Source organism: Artibeus jamaicensis, unplaced genomic scaffold (assembly GCF_021234435.1).
Source record: "Artibeus jamaicensis isolate MK-2021 breed Jamaican fruit bat unplaced genomic scaffold, CSHL_Jam_final scaffold_1964, whole genome shotgun sequence".
In the NCBI taxonomy this organism is placed as follows: Eukaryota; Metazoa; Chordata; class Mammalia; order Chiroptera; family Phyllostomidae; genus Artibeus; species Artibeus jamaicensis.
In genome coordinates, this window is record NW_026522030.1 from 26,133,415 (window position 1) to 26,159,160 (window position 25,746).

Genomic DNA, 25,746 nt, shown 5'->3' on the forward strand with positions numbered 1-25,746 from the left:
TATGCACTCAGGAGAAAAAGGAAAAGGGTCCGCTGAACAGCTAACCTATTTCTGCCTCATTTACATATTTTTGTGCAGAAGAAAACTAGGAGGATATATTTGTGAGCTTGTGGCAAGGAAAATTTTTCTCAAGCTAAAAGTGAAAAAATAAAAGATTGGCAAACTTGACTTTATTAAACAGAAAAACCTAACCACAAAAGATGCCATAAGCAAAGTTTAAAGGACAAATGAGAAACAGGAAGAATGGATTTATAACATATAAAGCAAAAAATTAACATTACAGAACGCAAAAGTTGTAAATAGCCAATAAGTATGTGAAAAATCCTCAATCTCACTAGAAATCAGTGACTTGTACTTTAAAATAAGAAATAGATATTTTTTATACATCAGCTTTATAAAATAATCTTTAAGTGTTTAAAATATCAATTCCTCTTCAAGATATCATAAAAAAATGTTCCCAAATATGTTCAAAGTAGAAGGAAGAATTTTGTTGTAGTATCATTTACAATAATAAAAAATTGAAAACAACATAAGTGCATGGATAAAAAAATGGTTAAATAAACTTTCAACATAATGGAACATTTTTAGATAGATCCAGATATGTAACATGGAAAGTTCTCCAAACATACACTAAGTACAAAAGAAAATCACAGAATAATAAATACATGATCCCATTTTTGCATATATACATGTGTGATCCCTATAGGAACATGTAAATGTATGTAGAAAGTTAAATATCTCAAAGGATACATACCAATCTGATAGATAAGTGTGTTTTCTCCCCAAGGAAGGAAGTGACATGACAAACACATGAGGAAAGGTTAAAAGGGGATATTTTCATTATATAATCTGTACTCTTTGAATTTTTATAGGCATATATAATATACTACTTATGCAAATAAGGATTGTGATATAATTTTTTAGGAAGTACAAAATAATGATTTGACTTCTGGTTTCCTGTCCTGTATATAAGGAGCTTGGAAGTCACCTCTCCATCCTAACAACCAGCAAAAGCAGAACAGAATTAAAAAATAAAAATAACAATAACTATTGTAGGATCCCTAAGACAGGTGAGGATGCAGAGCAAACTGCTGTCCCCAACAGTGAGACAGACAGATGAATACAGCAGCCATGGCTTATTACAACTGGCTCAGAATCAGAAACCACCAAAGAAAATGGTGCCAAGGTAAGAAAATTTGAACTGCTAAAAGCTACATGTGAACAAGTCTGAGAGTGATACCACAGAGCAACCCAGTAATAGAGGGATCCCCCCAAAATTTTTGTGAGATTTATCTCAGGAGCTCAAACATATTATCACAGTAAATATCGAGGCGGGGGGGAACTCCCTTCTGCTGCCAGCAGTAGGAAGGGAAAAGGAACTGTATTGAAATGTGCTACAGCATTCCTTCAACTAATTTTTGAGAGAGGAGCAAACCCAATCCAATGAAGCAAAAAGAGTCTTTTCAACAAATCATGCTATAACAATTGGACATTCACTTGTAAAAAAAAATTAGACGTAGATTTTATACCCTTTACAAAAATTAACTCAAAGTGGATCATATATCTAAATATAAAATGCAAAATTGTGAAACTCCAAGAAGATAATATAGGAAAAAACCTAAATGACCTCTGGCATGGTAATTCATTTTTAGATACAACACCATAAGCACAATCCATGAAAGAAATAATAGATAGTTCAATTTAATGAAATTTAAAACTTCTGCAAAATATGATGTCAAGAGAATGAGAAGACAAGTCACAGACTGAAACAATATATTTGCAAAAGACATATATGATAAAGAATTTTTATTCAAAATATACAAGAACTCTTAAAACTCAACAGTAAGAAAACAAAAAACCCAATTAAAAAATGGGGGGACTTCCGCCAAGATGGGGGTGTAGGTGGAAACACTGTACCTTCTCGCACAACCAAGTTTAAAGACAACAAAGTTTTAGTAATAAAAAACGCAGCCAAAACACAGAAACTTGAACTGTATGGAAGTCCAACAACAATGAACCATTGAGTCAGACCAGTAAGATGGGCGGAGCCAGCAGCAGAGCGGGTTCCGGCAGGAAAGATCCCTCTACCCAGGCACAGGTGGCAGTTGGTGGATCCCAGGCACAGGGTAGCAACGGACAGATCCAGTGAGGGCACAAGGCAGCAGGCTGACTGCGATCACACATTTGCATGCAGATAAACCAGTGAAGGAGCGAGCAGTGAGACAGACCAAGCAGGCCCCAGCAGCAGGAAGCAGTAGAGGAAATTGCTATGCCCCACTTTGACCCTATAGGAACAGCCCTCACATACAGCGTCACAACCCAGAGACCTGGGTGGCCCTGCCCTGGTGAACACCTAAGGCTTTGCTTCTTATACATAACAGGCATGAACAGACCAAAACATGGCTCAAGAAGAAATCAAAGCCCCAGAGCCCATAACTCTAAGCGACGAGGGAAATCACAAAACTTTCAGATGCACAGTTCAAAACACTGGTGATCAGGATGCTCACAGAATTGGTTGATTTTAGTCACAAATTAAAGGAACACATGAAGGCTAAACTAATTGAAATGAAGGGAAATGCATAGGAAACCAATAGTGATGGAAAAGAAACCAAGACTCAAATCAATGGAGTGGACCAGAAGGAAGAAACAAACAAACAAACAGAAAAGAATGAAGAAACAAGAATTCAAAAAAATGAGGAGAGGCTTAGGAACCTCCAGGACATCTTTAAACGTTCCAACATCCAAATTATAGGGGTACCAGAAGGGGAAAAGGAACAGCCACAAGTAGAAAACTTATTTGAATAAATAATAAAGGAGAACTTCCCCAATCTAGCAAAGGAAACAAAGTTCCAGGAAATCCAGGAAGCTCAAAGAGTCCCAAAGAAGTTGGACCCAAGAAGAAACACACCAAGGCACATCATCATTACATTAGGCAAGATTAAAATGAAGGAGAAAATCCTGGAAGCAACAAGAGATAAGGGGACAGTCACCTACAAAGGAGTTCCCATCACACTGTCAGCTATTTCTCAAAAGAGACCTTACAGGCAAGAAGGGGCTGGAAAGAAGTATTCCAAGGCATGAAAGGCAAAGACCTACATCCAAGATTGCTCTATCCAGCAAAGCTTTCATTTAGAATGGAAGGGCAGATAAAGTGCTTCTCAGATGAGGTCAAATTTAAGGAGTTCATCACCAAGCTCTTATATGAAATGTTAGAGGGACTTACCTAAGAAAAAGAAGATAAAAATATGAACAGTGATAGACAGCAAACTCGCAGTTACTAACAACCACACCTAAAAACAAAAGGAATCTAAGAGGACAGCTAGATCAGGAGAACCATGGAAATGGAGATCACATGGAGGATTAGCAACAGGAAAGTGGGAGGAGGAGAGGGGGAAGAAGGTACAGAGAATAAGTAGCATAGATGGTGGGTAGAAAATAGACAGGGGGGAGGGCAAGAATAGTATGGGAAATGCAAAAGCTAAAGAACTTGTGACACATGGACATAAATGAAAGGGGGGGAATAGTGAGGGAGGGGTGTTCAGGGGAAGGGGAATGAAGAGGGGAATGGGACAACTGTAATGGCATAATCAATAAAATATATTTAAATAAATACACACACACATATATATTGATTAGGACCCTAAGGAACATATCATGAAAAAACAAAAGAAAATGAAAATAAGTACAGCACATAAAAAAATACTCAGACTCACGAATGATTTTTAAAAATGAGTTCCTGAGTTAATGCTTCCCACATCAAACTGTCCAACTGTCTAAACAAAGTTTAAGGAAATGAGAAGCCACCAAGGATCCCATAGGAGGGTATGGAAACTTGGGGCCATCAGGAAATGATTAAAGAAATGGTCTCCCAAGAAATTAGGATTTATGAAAAAGGAGGTAGGAGGAAGCAACCAGGAACAGCGTCAGGAAAAAGATGTTAGAGAAGACAAGGGCTAATAAGGTGAGTCCTTAGGGTATATTAGCTAATATTTCTGACTCCATTTGTTGATTCCACCCTTGTTTTCCATTCTTTCCTCATGCCTGGTTTCACAGGCTATTGTGTTGTATTTTATTCATCTTATAAACTGCCTCCTATGTCTAGAACATTTTTGAGAACAGATAATCAAATGAGTGAATGATTTATTCAGACAGACAGTGAAATGAATGAGTGGTTAAATAAAAACTGTGTTTTCAAAAAGATAAAGGTCCTCAAAGCGATTCAGTGGGATGGAAATGCCATCCATTATGAGAAAGAACTACTTTAGCATCATTGGACAATACCTAGAACACAGATTCCCAGAGAAGGGGGTATATGAGGGTTAAAGTTATACTAGATGCTTCAAGGAGTACTGGTCCTGTGTCAGTAGAACTCATACTCCTGAAAAAAATGTATACACTGTGACTGAAAGCATAGAAAAAAAGTAAGTTATAGTTAGAATAGGTTAACTGCTATAGAAAACAAACCCCAAAATGTATAATGGTTCACACTCAATACAAGTTTATTTCTTGCTCACAAAACATATTGAGCAAGTGAACAGGTGGGCAGAACAGTCCTTCAGGCAGCCCAAGCTGGTGGAGGCACCGCCATCTTCAACACAATGTCTCCAGGGTTGCCCAGGGAGTCACCTCCTTCTAACCAGTCAGAAGGAAAAAAGAACAAGCAATTTATGGGAGGTTTATATCAACTAAACCTGAAAGGCAGACATATTTCTTTCAGATAAAACTCAGGCATAAGACCATACCTAACTACAAGGGAGGTAGGGAAATGTGGCCCAGCTGTGTGCCGAGAATAGAGGGTGGATTTGGGTGAGCCCCTCGTATTTCCTGCCACAGACCATCAGCAGACCTACAGGAAGACTTGAATAAGAGACCTCAATAAATTCCAAGCTCCATTCTATGAATCTCCTTCTCAGGAGACTGGGAACATGTGCCCAACACCTGTTCAAGAGTTACTTTAGTAGTAAATTCCAGATGAGAATTCTACCTCATCTGGAAGATTCTATTACTGGAGGCTTTTTCAGGGAACTCTCCCATGCCAGTGTAGAGGGAGGAAGGGCAAAGAAAGCCCATTCCCACAGTGCATGTTAAGAGTCACTGGGTTATCAAGGAGAAATAAGAAATGGAAGACTGACTGTACTTGTAAATAGGGGAGATTTTTCCAGGCAGCCTTGTGCATTTATGGAGAGAATGTCATGCTGATGTCAAGCTTTGTTAAACCACTGAGCAATCCTTTACAGAAGCACATTTTTAAAAAAATATTTCTATTGTTCACTTCTGCCTTGCTCTGGCAAGGCTACTTCCACACTGAGTAGAAGACATAAAAGAACAGCTGCACCACATCTCTTAACCATGAACCCTCGTGGACACCCATTTTGCTAAACAGAAGAAATCAATTTTTAGTTTTACAAAAGAGAAATAAGGCCCACTTAAAAGGAAATATTAAGAATGCCTATTTAAATGCAAATTGAATTACAGCATTTACACATGTCAGTCAAGATCCATCAAAGAATTTTCTTGAAATATTAGCATTTCCTTATATGAATTTTTTGTTTTAAAGAAAGAGATTCACCACTGAAAATTGTTCTGAATTTCATAGCAGGTTTTTAAAAAGTAAATCATTGTTAGTTCTGTAATGTTTGACTTAAGAGAGAGATGTAGTTTCAGCCTGAAAAACATGATGACTCCTTTGCCCACCCAAGAAAGGTCATGCCCTTGACTATGCCCTGGCTCCTGTCCTGTTAGAAGAACCAAGGTAAGCAGTGACTGTTGATACCCACAACACAATCAAAGAATAATAAAAAAGCTAACATTCATTGAGTACCCACTCCCTGTGCCAGACATTTTTTCCTCAAATTACATAAATTGGTCTTCACAATCACCTAGAGAGGGAAGTGGGAAACATTATTATCCTATTTTTAACAGATTACAAAAGTAAGGCTCAGAGAAGTAGCACTTACCCTCAGTTTCACAAGAAGTCATAAATCCAGGATTCAAAGCCAAGTATGTGTTATTCCAAAGTCCACTGTTATAATCACTATTCTAAGCTGGCTCACAAATTGGGTTGGCCAAAAAGTCCATCTGTTTTTTTCTTGTAAAAATAAAAGACAAAGTTTTCATTTTCACTAATAAATTTATAGATTTGGGTGTTTTGAGTATGCCAGCTATCTCCTGTGTGTTATAACACTGATTGTTCTTAGTTAATGTCTCCATTTGATCACTATCAACTTCTACTGCTTTTCTTGACCATGCAGCATCGTCTGGCACAAAACTTTACAAACCACTTTTAACATGTTTGATCAGCCACAGCATCTTCATACATTGAACAAATCTTTTTTTTTGCATTTCAGTTGCATTTTTACCTTTCTTGAAATAATAAAGCATAATATGCCAAAAATGTTGCATATTTTCTTCTATCTTCAATGTTAAAATTGCTACACAAAAATTCACCAATTCTGATCATTTTTTTAAAGGCATGCTGATGTGACAGCTGTCACAACACAAACAAAGTTGTTTCAAATGAAGTTAAAGACAACTAAGCACTACTACAGCCATCTTCTGAAAAAAAACGAAAGAACTTTTGGGCCAACCCAATATGTCCAGGTCAGTTAGGATCTTCCCAGTCAGATGCTTTTCTCTTGCCTATATGGAAGTCAAAACACCTTAGGCTTCACTTGCAACCCCTGGGTCTTTTTCAATGGAGTAATTTTTGGAGGAAGAAAAATAGTTGCCTGTTAAGAAGTTATGCCACTGGCTGACACTATGTCATTTGGCTAGCCTATGCTTTCAGCTAACCCTTTGAGCTGTCCATCAGCTCTTCTAATCAGGGTAGTGCTGAAAGAAAAAAAAAAAACTTAACACAGAATTATATATGCAGTGAAAATATTCAGGAATGATAGTTTTTTTTTTGTTTTCTTTTGGGGGGTTTTGGGGTTTTTTAATGTTATTACAGTTGTCCCATTTTACCCCCTTTATTCCCCTCTGCCTTACACATCCACTTCCACCCACATTCCCCCACTTTAGCTCATGTCCACGGGTCATACATATAAATTCTTTGGCTTCCACATTTCCTATACTATTCTTGCTCTCCCCCTGTCTATTTTCTACCTACCATTTATGCTACATATTCTCTGTACCTTGCCCCCCACCCCCTCCCCCACTGATAATCCTCCATATGATCTCCATTTCTGTGATTCTGCTCCTGTTCTAGTTGTTTGCTTTTGGTTTTGTTTCAGGTGTGGTTGTTAATAACTGTGAGTTTGTTGTCATTTTACTGTTCATATTTTTTATCTTCATTTTCTTAGATAAGTCCCTTTAACATTTCATATAATAAGGGCTTGGGGATGATGAACTCCTTGAATTTGACCTTATCTGGGAAGTGCTTTATCTGCTTTTACATTCTAAATGATAACTTTGCTGAATAGAGCAATCTTGGATGTAGGTCCTTGCCTTTCATGACTTGAAATACTTCTTTTCAGACCCTTCTGGCCTCTAAGGTTGCTTTTGAGAAATCAGCTGATAGTCCAATGGGAACTCCTTTGTAGGTAACTGTCTCCTTTTCTCTTGCCGATTTTAAGATTATATCCTTATCTTTAATCTTGGCTAATGTAATTATGATGTGCCTTGGTGTGTTCCTCCTCACTTCCAACTTCTTTGGGACTGTGAGTTTCTTGGACTTCCTGAAAGTATATTTTCTCTGTCAGATTGGGGAAGTTCTCCTTCATTGTTTGTTCAAGTAAGTTTTCAATTTCTTGGTCTTCCTCTTCTCCTTTTGGCACCCCTATGACTCAGATGTTGGAACATTTAAAGATGTCCAGGAGGTTCCTAAGCCTCGCCTCATTTTTCTGAATTCTTATTTCTTCATTTTGTTCTGGTTGAATGTTTCTTTCTTCCTTCTGCTCCAAACTGTTGATTTGAGTCCTGGTTTCCGTCCCATCACTGTTGGTTCCCTGTGGATTTTTCTGTATTTCACATAATGCGACCTTCATTGCTGCCTGGGGCTTTTTTATGCTGTTGAAGTACCCAGTGAGTTCCTAGAGCATCCTGATAACCAGTGTTTTGAACTGTGTATCTGGCAGGTTGGCTATCTCTTCATCACTTAGTTGTGTTTTTTCTGGAGCTTTGATCTATTCTTTCATTTGGGCCATTGTTTTTTATCTTGGCACACCTGTCTTTTTTCTTTTCTTTTTTTTAAATGGGTGCATCTCAGGTAAGAAAAACTTTAATTTATTGCCAGTAGACCCACTCAAAAGAATTGCTAAAAGGGACTTCCACCAAGATGGAGGCATAGGTGGAGACGCAGTGCTTTCTCACATAACCAAGTTTAGAGACAACAAAATATTAGCAACAGAAAACACAGTCAGAACACAGAAAACTGAACTTTTCAGAAGTCTGATAACAACAAATTTTTCAGCCTGACCGGTAAGAGGGGCGAAGCCAGCAGCTGGCGGAGCGGGGTTGCATAGGCAAACTCCATCAGACAGACTCAGGCACCCGGATCCCAAGCATGGAGTTGCAAAGGGCAGACCCAGTGAGCGACCCAGTGAGTGACTGGCAGACTCAGCAAGGGCGCAGGGCGGCGGGTTGACTGTGGACTGCGCATTTGTGTGCAGATAGACCAGCGAAACAGTGGGCAGTGAGACGGGACCAAGCAGGCCTCAGCAGCAAGAGGCAGCAAAGGGGGCCGCCATTTCCCCGCTCTGACCCTGTCCCCACATACAGCATCACAACCCAGTGACCTGGGCAACCCTGCCATGGTACACACCTAAGGTTCTTTTCCTCATACTTAACGGGTGCAAACAGACCAAAAATGGCTGAAGAAGATCTCAAAGCACCAGAGCCCATAACCCTAAGCGATGAAGAAATCACAAAACTTTCAGATGCATAGTTCAAAACACTGGTGATCAGGATGCTCACAGAACTGGTTGATTTTAGTCACAAATTAGAGGAACACATGAAGGTGAAACTAATTGAAATGAATGGAATTGCACAGGAAACCAATAGTGATGAAAAGGAAACTGGGACTCAAATCAATGGAGTGGACCAGAAGAAAGCAAATAATTGCCAAACAGAAAAGAGTGAAGAAACAAGAATTCAAAAAAATGAGGAGAGACTTAGGAACCTCCAGGACATCTTTAAACACTCCAACATCCGAATTATAGGGGTACCAGAAGGGGGAAAGGAACAGCCACCAAGTAGAAAACTTATTTGAACAAATAATAAAGGAGAATTTCCCCAATCTGGCAAAGCAAATAGACTTCCAGGAAATCCAGGAAGCTCAGAGAGTCCCAAAGAAGTTGGACCCAAGAAGAAACACACCAAGGCACATCATAATTATATTAGGCAAGATTAAAATGAAGGAGAGAATCCTAGAAGCAGCAAGAGATAAGGGGACAGTCACCTACAAAGGAGTTCCCATCAAACTGTCAACTGATTTCTCAAAACAGACCTTACAGGCAAGAAAGGGCTGGAAAGAGGCATTCCAAGTCATGAAATCCAAAGACCTACATCCAAGATTACTCTATCCAGCAAAACTTTCATTTAGAATGGAAGGACAGATAAAGTGCTTCTAAGATAAGACCAAATTCAAGGAGTTCATCATCACCAAGCCCTTATTCTATGAAATGTTAAAGGGACTTATCAAGAAGTTAAAGAAACATGAACAGTGAAAGGACAACAAGCTCACAGTTATTAACAACCACACCTAAAACAAAAGCAAACTAAAAGGACAGCTAAATTAGGAGCAGAAACATAGAAATGAAGATCTCATGGAGGGTTAGCAACAGGGGGGTGGGAGGAGGAGAAGGGGGGAGAAGGTACAGAAAATAAGTAGCATAGACGGTAGGTAGAAAATAGATGGGGGGGGGCAAGAACAGTATGGGAAATATAGAATCTAAAGAACCTGAGACACATGATCATAAACTAAAGGGAGGGAATGGTGGGGGAGGGGTGTGCAGGGTGGAGGGGAATGAAGGGGGAAATAGAACAACTGTAATGGCATAATCAATAAAATTAAAAAAAAGAGAGAATTGCTAAAAGAAAGGAAACGATACCAGGAGGAAATCTGGAATGTCAAGACTGAATTATAAAGGAGGGTGGAGAAGTGATTTCAGGAACAACTATAAAGGGCACATGGACAAAACCAAGGGGGGCTGGAAGCAGGGGAGGGAGTTGGGGATGGCTGGGGTTGGGGGGAGAAGTGGGGGGTAAATGCAGACAATTGTACTTGAACGACAATAAAATGTTTTTTAGAAAATGAATAAATTTTAGAAACCAGAGAAATGTTAAATATCTGGATAAATATAGATAATTCTCCTCCTGTGTTCTTTAAAATATATATAACACCCAAAAGCAAAAAGTATAACAATGTCTGCTGGGGTTTAAAACTCTGCATTCCACTTTGTGTTGGGGTCCCCCAGAACACACTCAAGTTTAATGATTTTTTAAAAAGACTAATAGAATTCAGAAAAGCATTATGCTCTTGGTTAAAGTTTATTATAACAAAAGAACACAGATTAAAATCAGTAAAGGCGAAAGGCGCATAGGGCAGAGTTCAGAAGAGACCACACACATGCTTCCAATTATCATCTCGTAATAGACTTGTACAAACAGCATCTAATTTTCCCAACAGTGATGTTTGACAACACACATGATGTGTCACCAAACAGAGAGACTTAGCCAAGACTTTGTGTCCAGGATTTTTATTGGGGGTTGTTCACATAGTCATGAAACACCCATATGATTGATCTTAATTAATCAGTCCCCAGCCTGTTCAATAGGTCAAACTGGTACAGTGTGGTTCAAAGACCCCACATAGATAACACTGTTAGCATAAATTCTGTGGCAAAACCCTAGGCCACAAGCACACAAAAATACTCTTATTAGGCAAGATATTCCAAGGGCTTAGAGACTATCTCCCATTAACTTGTCAAGGGCGAGTCCTTTGGAATGTACAAGGTTTGAACATCTCAAGCCAGCTAATACTTTACTTCCTGTGCTTGAAGTGGTAAAATATGGACTCTAAATAGTATGCATGTGCTTTATAACCCCTAGACCAATTATTAAAAATAGCTATAAAAATATAGTCAAAGATACACTGGATGAATTAAATAGAATAGTAAATTATGTTCAAATAAGCCAAAAGAAGAGAGGGAAGAGAAACAGAGGAATAAAAATTAGAGAGGAAAAAACAGAACACAAATAATAAAATGATAGGCCCAAATACAAATTATTGAATTACATTAAACATAAATTTTCCAAATAAGCCAATCGAAAATCAGAGTTTGTCCGATGGACATAAATGGATTTAGGAAGAACAAGAACATAGGATTATATGCTGTCTACAAGAAACTCAGATATAATGATATAGGTAGAATAAAGTAATAGATAGAAAGAATATGCCAAGCAAATGCTAATCGAAAGTTGGCACAGAAATATTAATAACAGGCAAAGTAAACTTCAGAGCAGAGAAAATTATCAGAAATAGAGACATTACATAATGGTAGAAAGATTAACTCATAAAGAATACATAACAGTGCTAAATGTATATACATGTAACAACAAGGCTTCATGAAACAAAAATGGAAAGAATTGAAAGGAGAAATGGGTAAGTCCAAAACTATAATTGCTTACTTCAATTCTATTCTCTCAGTAGTCAGTAGATTAGTAGGCAGAAACTAGCAAGAATATAAAAGAACTGAACAAAATTATCAGACAACCAATTAATTAACACTTAATTAACTGTCCGACAACAAATTATACATTTCTTTCAAATACTAACAGAACATGCTATCCTTACTAAAAAGCTATCCTGGATCATAAAATAAATCTTAATATATTTAGAAGAATGAAATCATTAAAAATATGCTCTCCAATCATAATGAATTAAGCTAGAAACCAATAACAAAGATAACAGGAAAATCTACAAACATTTAGAAATTATACCATATACTTTTAAGTAATCCATGGGTCTAAGTGGAAATTTCAATGGAAATTAGAAAATATTTTCAACTGAACGAATATAAAAATACAACAAATCAAAATTTGTGGTATGAAGCTAAAGTAATGCTTAGAGAATTATTTAAAGCATTAACTTCTCATATTAGAAAAGAAGTCTCTAAGTAGTAATCTAAGTTTCCACCTGGAAAAAAATAAATCCAGTGAAAGAATAGGGAATGAGATAATAAAGATAATAAAGAGCAGCAATCAATAAAATTAAAACTCAAAAACAATTTTAAAAATTAATAAAACAAAGAGGGAGTTCTTTTAAAAGATCAATAAAATTAATGAATCTCTAGCAAGATTGACAAAGAAAAAATAGAGAAGTCACAAATTACCAATATCAACAATGAGAAAGAGAATATTACTACAGACTCTGCAGAAATTAAATAACTAATATGAGGATACTACAAGCAATTCTACACACGTAAATTTGAAAACTTAGATAAAATGGAGCATTTCTACAAAAACCATAAACTACCAAAACTCACTCAAGGTAAAATATATAACCTGAACAGCCTCATAACTATCAAAAGAAATTGAACTAGTAATTAAAAACCTTCTGAAAAAGAAATCTCCAGGCTCAGAATATTTCACTGATGAATTCTACCAACTGAAAAAGAAATAACACAAATTCTATTTTTTCCAGAAGTTAGAGGAGGGAATACTTCCCAACTCATTTTATAAGGCCAACATTACTCTTATACTAAAACCAAAGACATAACAAGAAAAGAAAACAATATATCTTATGAGTATTTTTGCAAAAGTGCTAAACAAAATATTAGCAAATGAAATCCACCTATATAAAACATGATATACCACAATCAATTCAGTAGGCAAAAATCAATATAATCTGTTATTATAACAATCTAAAGAAGAAAAACAATATGATTCTATCAATTTATGATCCCCCAAAACCACTTGAAACAATTCAACATTCATTCACGACAAAAACTCTCAGAAAACTGAGATAGAATGGAATTTCTTTAACCTGAAGAAGGTACAGTTATAGGCTGAATTGTATTCCCCCAAAATTCATATATTGAAGCCCTAACCTCCTGTACCTCAAAACATGACTGCGTTTGGATGATGACACCTTCATCTTGGACTTCCAGGTTTCAGAGTTATGAGAAGTAAATTGCTGCTGTTTAAGCCATGCAGTCTGTGATACTGAATGGCAGCCCTGGGAAACTTATAGAGACATCTACAGAATAATACAAGATAATAAAGATGCCAAAAACTAACATCATATTTAAGGTTGAAAGACTGAGTGCTCCCCCACCCCCACCCCAAGATCAGGAACAAGGCAAAAACGTCTGCTCTCTCACTCAAGTGTGAAAAGACATTTGAAGAGAATTCAGTGATTTGAAGAGAATTCAGTAATTTATCAAGATAATCTATCTCACAGACGTTATCTTATCCCCTTGCTTCAATACCCCTCACACCAAGTTCAACACCAACCAAACACACACACACACACACACAAATGCAAATTACAGCTGTTATCTAAATGTCTTTGTTAAAGCTATTTTTCATCCAAATTATCAAAATGGTTGCTTTAGTTCAATCTGAGTATACAGAAGCAGTCTTGGGCATAATGGGGGAGGGACAGAGAATCAAATTAACAGCAAGATTATGAGGTCTGCATAAAAGACAATTTTAAACAGAAAAAGTAATTTCAATGTGTTTATATATGAAAACTGCAACCCATGCATCCCTGCCACATTGTGGAAGGTCAGGTTACCTCTGATGAAGCTTCCTAACTCCACCATGTTCTCTGGTCATAAGATAATATCTGTGTCCTGATTAAAGAGGTATAAAATACGATCATTTAAAAAGTATAAAGCTTCTTAAAAACCTGTTTGTGGAAGTTATTTGGAGATTTATTTTCTTCCCACACATAATGTATCTGAGCAATTTAGAACTATTACTTTATCTACCAAGTCTCACTTCACACTTACTCTTGCAAGAAAAATGTTTCATGCAAATCTGAGAATTACAACTGGAGACATTATATGCAGGCTAGTTAACCTAGGGTAGGGGAGGCCTGCATGCTATATGTTGCCAAAGATGGACAGGAAAAAATGCAGTTAAAAGGAAAAGGGGGATTATGTTCTGAGATTGTGTTTTCTCCTGAGGCTCTTTAAACAATGCCTTCATCTGTTCCCTATTTTCCAATTGTCTTCTCCAGCGACATGGCAATAATTTAGCAGTACTATGTGCTGTCACTTCTGTATTAGTAAACACCAGGACCTGCTGAGTAATTACCTCAGAATAACCTCATAATGAAATGCAGTGACGAATTCTAATTAAAATTTAACATTGCTTAACAACTATTCTACTTTAAAATGAGAATTTTCCAGCCATGTATTCTAATGAGTTATCAGAATGCATTACCTCAAAAAGAAAACATACAAATGAGAAGGTAAACATAAAATATCACCCGAGTGGGCATGTGTTTGGGAACATTTATAATAAAAATTAATATACTACATTAAAATTATTAAATGCAAAAGCACATCAAAATGCTGTAACAACTACAGGGCAGGATTTTTTTTTGAAAGTTCATATTGCACTTTGAAGAAGGAAAAATGGTATATTATCCTCCAATACAGGAGTAAAGGTATCTTTTTCTGAACATGGGACTAATACATATTAAACAGAATAAAATCACAGAGCTAAGAGAAAATGTGCTATGTAATTTAAAAATCAAGGCCTTACATTTACTTTATTCTATAAAAATATGCCAAGAGGGGTATCTCTCCCATGTTCTGTTGTTCTGCCTTCTGAGCACTCATGTAAGTCCTTTTGATGCTGACCCAGTGGACATGGTGACATGGTGAAAATCTATTACCCATTTCTCTCTTCGTACCGCAGGAGTGTGATATTAACATTCACAACCCTCCCATCTCCCTTACATTGCCAGAATTATCAGGTTCATTTCATTTGGGGAAAAGACCTATTTCCTGATTCTTCTGCAATTACCTGCTGGCATCTGCTATAGCTCCATAGCTTCTCCTCACACTCTGTCAAAACCTTTATGTTGCTACTTTCTACTCTTGAGGCCTAATTAATGCCTTTTTGGGTATAAAAAATTTAAATACAATCATGTTGAGCCCAGTGAGGGCACTGCCCATAGAATTCTGCAAAATATGCTTACTCTTTTTCTCCACAATACAGAGGTAACATAAATATTGCCATAGACAAATTTAAAGCCTTTATTTCCATTATCCAAGCTCTAGTGTTATTAGGAATATGTGCCCACTTTGCTTAGCCTGAGTCTCAGATATTTCCCTCCACCAGGATCTATACCCCACAGTCACTTATAATAGAAGTTGTTGATGCTGCTATTGGTGAAGACATTTGTTTACAGGTGACTGTGACAAGATATGTTGGGACTTTTTCTTCCCTCCGTACACCAAATGAGTATTATGAAAGATGTGACACCCCTTAGCTTTTCTGGTATTCCCTTTGGCCAACATTACAAATGGAAACAAGGCTAGAAGTTCTGGGGACTTCTGCTAAGATCCTGCACAGGCCGAGAGGAGAGAGGGCATGGGAGGAGACAGCTGAGGCCTTGCTCAAACACCTCCGGTTCCATTCTCATATCTTTGCAGTGCTACAAGGGCTTTCCATCTGTGTGTGGGAAATTGTGTCAATCAGAACCAATGTGGTGTTGACCTCTACTCAGTCACCAGGCACCACAAACCGTGATTGAGAAATGGTGAGACTCCCCTTTCTGCTGTCCCTTGAAGTAGAACATGAAATAACCACCAGGCAGTTTTCAAGAGGACAGTGCTTCAGGGCACAAGCTTTGGGGTGCCCTGAAGACTTAAGTTTGTATCTCAGCTCTGCTGCTTGCTAGTTGTGCTACCTTGAGCAATTTGCCTAATCTTTCTGAGACTCTGACTCATCACCCATAAATTGGGACTAATAATAGTCCCTCACAAGATTATTGTAAGAAATAAAAGATCAACATGATAAGCACTAGGCATGGTGCCTGATTCAAGTATTCAGTTAGTGGTAGCAGCTATCTTTATTACTACTATCCTATCCATGCTATCTTTCTCCACAAGTGGTAATACCTCCTGGCTTCTGTGATAACAATACCATTCTTCCTGAGAAAAATGTTCAAGACATCCTTGCCTCTTACCTTTCCCTCAGTCCCCACCCACATCCAAAGAATCACCAAGTCTTAATTAATCCATCCTGCCCTTTGCACTCCCATTGTCACTCCTCTAGTTCACTCTTTCATTACCTCTTACCTGTACCTTCACTCCGTAAATGTTTGTTACAGCACCTACTGTGAACTGGCCATGGTGGAGAATCCGGACATGGGTAATACCTCAAAATACTCAACATGCCTACAGTCTGGTGGTGGGATGGAGAAATACAGACATGTAGACAGTCTTCTAGACTTCAAGGCCAAATGAAACAGAATAGAACACATAGGGAGGTTTCACACATATATGAGTCAACAACAAAAAATAAGATATAGGAGGAATTAGAAGAGGGTAAAAGGGGGATAAATAGTAATGAAAGGAGACTTGACTAGGGGCAGTGAACATACAATACAATATACAGATGGTATATTAGAGAATTGTATGCCTGAAACCTACATATTTTATTAATTAATATCTCCTCAATAAATTCAATTTAAAAAAATAATAAATAAGATATATAGCAAAGTTTCACAGAGACCTTGCCTCATGAGGTGAAACTTGAATGATGAATCTTTTTTTAAAAGACAATTTGGTCTGAAGAAAAAACATGAGCAATACAGGGCCTCAGGAAATAGGTCATGTAAATAGAAAGATGTATTGTACAATGGCACTGAAGGATGGGGTGAAAAGCACAGAGCAGAAGCTAAAGATGGAACCCCTTGGGTAGAGGGGTAGACCATTCAAGGGGGAAGAACACAGGTGTCGAGCAGCTGTCCTTCAAATTCTGGAAAAGGCAAGTTTTCTTTCAAGGCCAAGTTCCAGAGTCTGAACCTGGTATTCATTTCATTACAATGTTAAAGCTAAATAAAACTGCTTCCAGTAACACAATCACTTCCTTGTTTTTTAAATCTTTTTTTTATTGCAATAGCAAATAAACCACTCAACTGTTGCTGTACACACCTGTAGCTCCTCTAGCCCTCAGCCTGCAGGCTTTCTCTAGCTACAGAAATGAGCTCACCACTGCACATGGCTGCCAGGGAGTCAGCCAAGAACTGCCCCCAGGCAAATGGGAGCTGCCCTCAGGTGGGACAATCTGAGGTGTTTTCTAGGCAGCCTTCTGAAGCCCACAGTGGCACTTGGCCCCCCTTGTCCCTAGCAGCTCTAGATTGGTTTCCTTCCTTTTCCTCTCACATCCTTTTCCCATTCAGTTTACTGGGGTCACCCCTGGCACACACACAAGAAAAGAAAAAAAAACTATTGGTGTGTAAATCCCCATACATATGTGGGGAAAGCAACCTAATGGCCAGTTTGTCAGCTCACGCTACCAAAGCAAAGTACCACAGACTGGTTCAGGCTTAAGCAACAGAAATTTATTTTCTCACAATTCTGGTGACTAGATGTTAATCAAAGTATCAGCAGTGTTGATCTCTTCTGAGGCCTCTCTCCTTGGCTTGCATTTTATTACCATCTCCACCATCTTCACACGGTTTTTCCTGTAAGTGTATCTGTGTCTTAATCTCCTCTCCTTAAAGGACATCAGTAATACTGGATTAGGGCCCATCTATATGATCTCGTTTAACTTAATTACCTCTTTTAAAGGCCCCATCTTCAAATTCAGTCATATTCTGAGGTTCTAGGGGTTAGAACTTCAACACATGAATTTGCTGGAGTGGTGGGGGGGCACAATTCACCCCATAACAGCCCATTATAACCAAAGAAAAATGAGTAAGTATATAAATAAGAAACATGTAAGCTCCTCCAATCCAATTTCCAACCTCCTCCAAAGGAAAAAGAAGAGAAAGAACAGAAAAAAAAACTATTGAGTATGTCCTTCGAGTTCCTTTTCTATATGTAGTAGGAATGATGTTGCAATGACAAACAGGGAAAATGAAAACATCAATTTCCTTATTTTCTTTGATTCAATTTAAATGAGAACCCTTGTATTAGAAAATCAAATTGCAGTTGATCCTAGACTCCTTTCCTTTCCTAGATCACCCAAGAATCAAGAAGACTTACATGATTCCAAGAAAAACATGAACAGTCCTCCCCTTCAGTCCATTGTAGTCATTGCTTATGTTTCCAGGTCCAGCTGCTAAAAGACAGGCAGCTTTCATGCTACCTAGGCTCGAGGTGCTAGATTCTGGGGGCTTTAGTATCCAAGATCTATTCCTACAGGTGTATCTACTTCCCTCCAAGGTCCTACCAGCTCCCCAGGCCACAGGTCTCCACCACCAGGAGGCAATAGAGAAAGAGCAGCAATTGAGAGCATGGCTGAGGAGGCTGGGTCACCAGGGGCTCATTCCTGGCTCTATGCTTTGCTAGTTTTGTGACCTTGAACAAGGTGCTTACCTCTCCATGGTTCAGTTTCCTCCTTTGAAAAGTTTTGAAGAAAAACAGTCTCTATTTCATGAGTAATACCCATAGTTATCCACATAATCATTACAATAAACCGATTATATGTTTTAGACAAGAAAAATAAAGTTTTTTTCCAAGGTCACACAGCTGGTTAGTGGCAAAGCTAAGATTCATACTCAACTCTCTGACAACTGGAACCACCCTCATGAGTTATGTGAGATGTTTACTTGTAAACATATGCTCATGTTGATTTGACCCAATCAGTGGACAAGTCCAGTAGGTTGTGGTGAAATGCTAGTTCTGAGTCTGCACAGGCTGGCTGCTACCTTGAAACACACATTCTGATGGCACAAAGCAGCCATCAGTATTAAGAAATTTGCCCACAGTTAGGAATTTAACCTAGGACTTAACCCAGGTCCCTTAATTCCAAATCCTTCTACTGCATCTTCATTCCAGTTTGCCTGGGGTGGTCCTGGTGTTAGGTGTGAAAGCCTTATGTCCTTGGAGACCCCTCCTCATTCCTGGGCACACCCAGGCTGACTGATCACCCTTAGTCTCCCATATTCAGGGGATGAAGGTAAAATATCAGGAATGGGAAAAATAAGAATGAACAGATGACATTTTTTAAATAAAGGCTGGGTCCAAATCAATGATTTCTGAGGTTGTTTCCAGTCTAATTAGTGCAAGGAAGTAAAAATGTTATCAATTCCTTGGACGTTAATTTTATAGGTTAGTAGCTGATAAGAAAATATCACCCAACATGAGGAAAAAATAATAACTCTACTAATACTCCAAGAGAGGCTATGTACAATACATTAGAAGAGAGAAGGGAACTCACGAATAGACCTCACACCTCCAGACAGAATAGACCCTGCCCTCTTTCCCACCCTGTACTCAACAGTCACATCTGAAATCACTTATTGAACTTATCTGCATGCTTCTTTTCCATACGGAACACCGAAGTTCCTTAAAAGACTGAGTCTTATTCATCATTGAAGACCCTGACACAGAAGAGGTAGGTAGTTGGCTGATTAAATGAGCAAATGAATGATCACTTTTTCCCCTTCTATTTTTCCTCACAATACATTTTTGCTACTAAAACTAGCATTACCTCTTGTAGGTATCATGAGTACCTTGAAAATAATTTTATGTAATGAGTGGTATCTTCCCAAGTAATCAAGTTTTGCATTTATGGCAAATTTACACTATATCTTTCCATTCGAACCATGCAAGACCTACCTGCATTATTATTACACATGGTAGCCATTTATCAGACAGAAGTGGTTTTATTGCTTCAAGCTATATATCTAATCCAAAAGGTAGAGTCCTGTATCTCTAAGGTTTTCCAATATTTTGTTGGATCTGTCCAATATTTATTAAGTAGCCACTGAATATTTTGTATGAATACCATATTCAACAAATTATTGAATATTTCATAACCAATAAGAGCACTAGAAGGATATAATATAATCTGTACCTTACAGGAGTTTTTGGTCTGCCCAAAGAGATAAGACTTATGTGAAAAGATATCTTATAATGGATGTCCCCTAAAGCAATACATTTAATGTGCCAAGTGAGCAGCACAGAAAATAAATGACCATATCCTTGATTATTATTATTTTACCTGCCTTTCCCATTATCCAATAAGTGCTTTGAGGATATATTATTTTGTAACCTTGGCCCCTACTTTTCAAGAGAAATCTGATTTTAACAACTTTCTCAGGTAATTCGGATGTATAAAGAAGTTTAAGAATCACTACTGGATACAACAGAGGGACTGGGAGCAAGAAAGTGTCATGATAGAGATGCATGAAGATTCATCTAGTAGAGTACAAGGTGAAGCAGAGCATAGAGAAACTAGAGAACAAGGGACACAGAACAAAATCTGCTGCATTTTTCCATGCATAAAACATTAAGAATAGTATGAAGGGAAAGGGCATGGAAAACAATGAGCGAGAGGAATATCAAACTTGGTGACTGTTTGCCAGGGAAAATGGGGAATGAAAATAACTTCAGTATTTCTAACTTGGGAACTGGAATAATAGCTAGCATGTATAATAATTGTTGTCTGGCTACCTCAACAACCATGCCCAAACCTCTTCTTTTTTGCTCATTTACCATAACAGAAGTTAGAAAACTCGACAGTTACTTTCTCAGCCTCTTTCACACAAAAGGTTGGACATGTGACTTAGTCTTAGTCTTGACAATCACAGGTAAAGAGAAGTCCTTTGAGAAGCTCTGGATGAAAGGACAGTGGATACTGGCCCTGCCCATCACCCCTGTTCTATGAGATGAGAAGCCAACATGCTAAAGAGGGGAAAGGAGAAAGATGTAAAGAAATGGTGTCTTTGGTAGCAGCACTGAACTGCTGTATCATATCTGTAACTACCAACTCCAGAATTTTAGTCATGTAAGATAATGAAAGGTGTCTATTGCTTACCCTACTATTAATTGGTATTCTGTTACTTATAGGCTAATACAACCAAACTAATATGAACACTGATTACATGCCAGGCACTAGTCCAGGCAATTTAAGTCAATGCTTACAACAACTTGATTGAGGGATGTGTTATTATCCCCACTATACAGATGAGGTAATTAAGGCACCAGATAACTTGCCTAAGTCCACACACCTAGTAAGTAGCACAGCAGGGATTTGAAACCAGGCAGTCAGCCTCCCAAGTGCTTACTCTTACCCATTACATACATATCCAGTCTCTCAATAATGGTAATGATGATAACATAGAAATAAAGTGGTCCAGAACAGGTATTAACAGCTAGCAGTCCAAGTGGAAATGTCCATCAGGAAGTTAGAAATGCCAAATCTGAAGCACAAGAATATGAAGGATATTATTTAGAACAAGAAGTCATCTGCATTGAAATAAAAGTTGATTTAGAAACTATAGAAGTCCCAAATTCTACTCTTCTATCTACAGGGTCAGTTGAACAGAACTATGTATGGAGCAACCCCAGCTTGGCCTGAATAATAATGCTTTGTTGACAGAATGCTCCAGACTATCACAAAGCTGGCTCCCTTGCTAGTGCTCCATTTAAGTTCTGGCTATGAGTGCATCATTTAAAGGAATGTTGTGAAGTGGGGGCTAGGGCTGCTCTTCACTCCTTACTGCTAGGGAAGAATGTTGGCTCTGCATAGCAATTCCCCAGTGTAGGCCAATGCAGGACATGACCTCAATCTTCTAGGCAGCTGCCAGTTTGCAGGGCTGTACTGACCCAGCAAAATTACCTGGAATCTGGAATAAGGTTTCCAGGACTGCCGACTCTGTTCTATCACCTTCAACATCAGGGCAACCCAGTGTCAGAAAAGAAAATGAATGTTTATCTTCATACCACTGAGATTCAGAGTAAAAGATGCTCACGGAGGACTACAATGAGAGGAGGGGGAAATAGGTAACATTCATTCCAAACAATAAAAATAATGGTAACAGCTCTGACCAGTGTGGCTCAGTTGGTTTGGCATTGTCCTGCAAAGCCAAATGTCACTGATTCAATTCCTGGTCAGGGCACATGCCTAAGTTGCAGGTTCAATCCCCAGTTGGAGCACATACAAGAGGCAAATGATCAATGTTTCTGTCCCTCTTTGTCTCCCTCCTTTCCCCTCTCTCTAAAAAATAAATAAGTAAATATATATATACTTTTTAAATCCAATCCATGTTTTTTAAAAAATAATAATGGTAATAAGATCTTGCATTTACTGAGCACTGGTCCTGTGCTGAGTGCCTTTTAATGCGTTCACACATTATCTCACTGGAAGCAAGTCAATTTCTGATCTGCTTCTATTTTAACAAAATCACAAAGTGTCCAAAGAAAACTGGTATTAATAGTGCCAATTTTTGTTTTTGTTTTCCATCTTTTCTCGAAGCCCTAACAAAGGTCAGCTGGAACACTCACTGATACCTGTGACACTGCAACAATTCCCACGCAAGGCCGACAGCCAGGACAACAGAGCTGTGGAAGACAGATCACCCTGCCTGGGAGAACTGAGAAGTTACATATACGAAAAAGGTGAGTCTACAAACTTCCCATCACCAACTTTGAAAGGTTAGTATTTACATGACCCTGGAAATTGGAGACAATTTAATTCTTACTAATCCAACATAAGATTATAAGTGTTCTGCTGCATTGGAAGGGGTATATGTCTATTATACAATCCAGGTATTGGTCAGAATGTTTTGTCCTTTCCCTGGTGATGAACTTCAATTAACCCAATTCTGAGCTGAATGTGCTGATCACCATCACAAAGTACAGATGACACTGGATCAACTTCAATGTCATTGAATGCTTAAATGATGTTACAATCATTTAAGCAACTAGAGTACACATATTAACATTTTAATTTATAATCCTTTTGCCAAATCACTTGTTAGGATTTAGTTTAATATTTCCCTAATCACACATCCCAGGGCAAATCATTCCAATTAATTCCAATCTCCTTAATCAAGGATGCATGTCTTTACTTGGTCTCCTGAAGAGTAATGGAGATTATAAATGGATGTATTTCATTACTGTTCATGATTGTGGTCAGTTGTTCTCTGGTCCTCAGCCTGGGACCATTTGAAAGCTAAACAAGACTACATTTAGCTGCTAACAACAATAACAAAAAGAAGACAAAAAATACACATCAATCTTATTACAGGGATAGGAATGAGAACAGCTGAATCACCAATGAAGGGATCAGTAGTCCAAGACCACTCATGCCTCATGAATGGCAGTTGCAAAGGGTTCCTTCCTCCAACCCCACAGCCAAGAGGGCAAGGGGTCAGAATAGCTGCACACTGCCTTGGAGAAGTTACTCAGCCGACATTAGTGGTTAAGTCCGGTCGACTAGACTAACACCTGTACGCAGGAGCTGATCTAGAATTTAACAGCACACAAACAGGGAAGTAACTAGCAAGTCTTCTCACAATTCTGCAAAAGTTGATTTTTTTTTTGTCCCAAAAGAGAATGAAAGAGAAGTAAATTCCCTCCTAGACTTCCAACTCTTTGCGAATACAAATGTAGTGGAGTACCTGGCACACAATACATTGTTTGTTGGAACTGAAATTAACTGACATGGCCTATCACTGAATGTGCGTAACTACTGTATTTTGCCATGTGTAATGCACACCCACATTTTTGGCCTAAACTTTCCAGAAAAAGAGCTTACATTTTAATTTATGAATTCAATTTTTTATTTATATTTAGAAACAAAACTGATTATCATATTCCAGGGTATTATTTTGCATATGGATATTGTTATTGCTTTCTAGAGTTACACTTCTAACACATAAGCGTAAATAAAAGAATTAAAAACATTTATACAGATACCAAATTGGTACTACCCATGTATAAAATGTGCATCCTTATTTTTCCCTCAAAAATTTGGGCAAAAATGTACACATAATACACAGCAAAACACAGTACTTGACAAAGTAGATACTGTTGTTCCCATTTTATTAGGAAGAAATTGAAAAGATGAGTTTGGTAACTTGTTAAAAAGGAATAAAGCCAGGATTCAAGTTCAGGTCTTTCTGGGGGCAAAGTTAAGGTTCTTTTCATTAAGTCATACTGCTGCAAACCCCCCATTTTGCTAAATAAAGAAACACCCTTCCACATTTTTTCTAATTACAAAACTTTAAGCCTATTCTATATTTGTAAAAAGCTCCTTTCTAGTCCCATCTCCTTATTCTCTGCAGCTGATCTTGTTCATTCCTTTAATCAAAATGTGATTAAAGGTGGTATTTAATCATCAACACCACTTCTTTGCCTCTTCCCCATCCTCCTTTCCTTCACTATCACTGAGAAACAGGTGACCCTCAAGTTCCAGGTGACAAATTTTTACAACCTAGAACCCCAGCCCAATTTGTCCATAACCTCACAGAAAAGACTGCAGTCTTGGTAAATGCTGCTTTAACTTATTTAAAGCCTCAACTGGCCACAATTGGCACTATTGTCAGAGTTGAGCTGGTTCCTCCAAACCCTGCTGAGACCCCCACAGCTATTAGAGCTGTAAATGGTACTCAAACTAGTAGCTTCAAACAGCTACTAAAGCTGTGCTGAATGGTTTGGTGGAGTCTGAGGTATGGGTGTCGTTTCATGTTAGTGAGATCATAGGCAAGCATGGCATCATTAGCTATAATGTTTAAAAACCATCTAACATCTGATTATATATTTTTATTATTTCAGTATTCTTGGACCATGTGTGACCAGACTGCTACCTTAATAACATGTATAAAAATCAACATTTTGGAACACTAAATGGAATATAACCATGTATCATAGTATTGAGTTTGATTATCTTTTGCTTTGATACATTAATACAGGTCTAAATGTATCTTTGCCTAATTTGAAACTGGAAAGGGTGTGTGTGTGTGTGTGTATGAAGGTAATATTTTAATTTGCATGTTTAATTTGAAATACATGGTAAACTTTATTTGCAGAAAAAATTGAGACAAAGCCTTGAGAAAACTAGAACTTGCTGTAGGAGAAATAATACCATGTGATATAGTTAAATCAATATCAGTAGTCATAAAGAATAAAATTTGGACTGATATCTCTTTGCTAAAACCACAGATCCTTTTGATAACAGCTGTCTATGAACATTAAAGCATTTGTCAACTTAAATATAGCATCAAGAGAGAATAGCTGGGTGGTATTCTAAATATGTATTTTTGTAACATCTTTACCAGTAGGACAGAATGAATGAGAACCATTAATGTGTTCAGTTTTAATTTTTAGAACCTATCTTTGCAAAATAAAATATCCTACAGATATTAAAATGGTTATAACTTAGTATCATTCATGGGTCTAAGTAGCATACTATGTCCTGAAATAAACACAAGTGATTGATATAAAAAACTTTAAATAAGTGAACCTTCTCTACTTCATGGTAAAAGCCCCCTTAGTGGTTTTCATTCCCATCCATTCTCTGGGGCCTTACTCCATCAATAATTTCCTCAACCTAGCTACATTTTATTAATCTTCATTCTTCCTTCTGTGACTTCTTCCTGCCAATGTAATAAATGTTTGGAAGTGCTTCCCATCTTAAAACACAGGCTAGTCTTTGAACTACATTCCTCCCTACTTCCCTTCACTACCAAGTTTCTTTCTATGGCCTCCATTTCCTTAACACCTAATCATGTACAAAAATTCTCTTGATAATCACTGAATGATTAAATCCAAGTTTTTTCTCAGTTCTCATCCTCCTCAGATTCCACAGCAAGACACTGTCAACAAT

General features: G+C 37.8%; 1 pseudogene; it reads left to right on the forward strand.

Moving 5' to 3' along the window:
* Positions 1 to 1,076: 1,076 nt before the first annotated feature.
* Positions 1,077 to 24,695, forward strand: LOC119059054 (ATP synthase subunit g, mitochondrial-like; annotated as a pseudogene).
* The last annotated feature ends 1,051 nt before the right edge of the window (positions 24,696 to 25,746 follow it).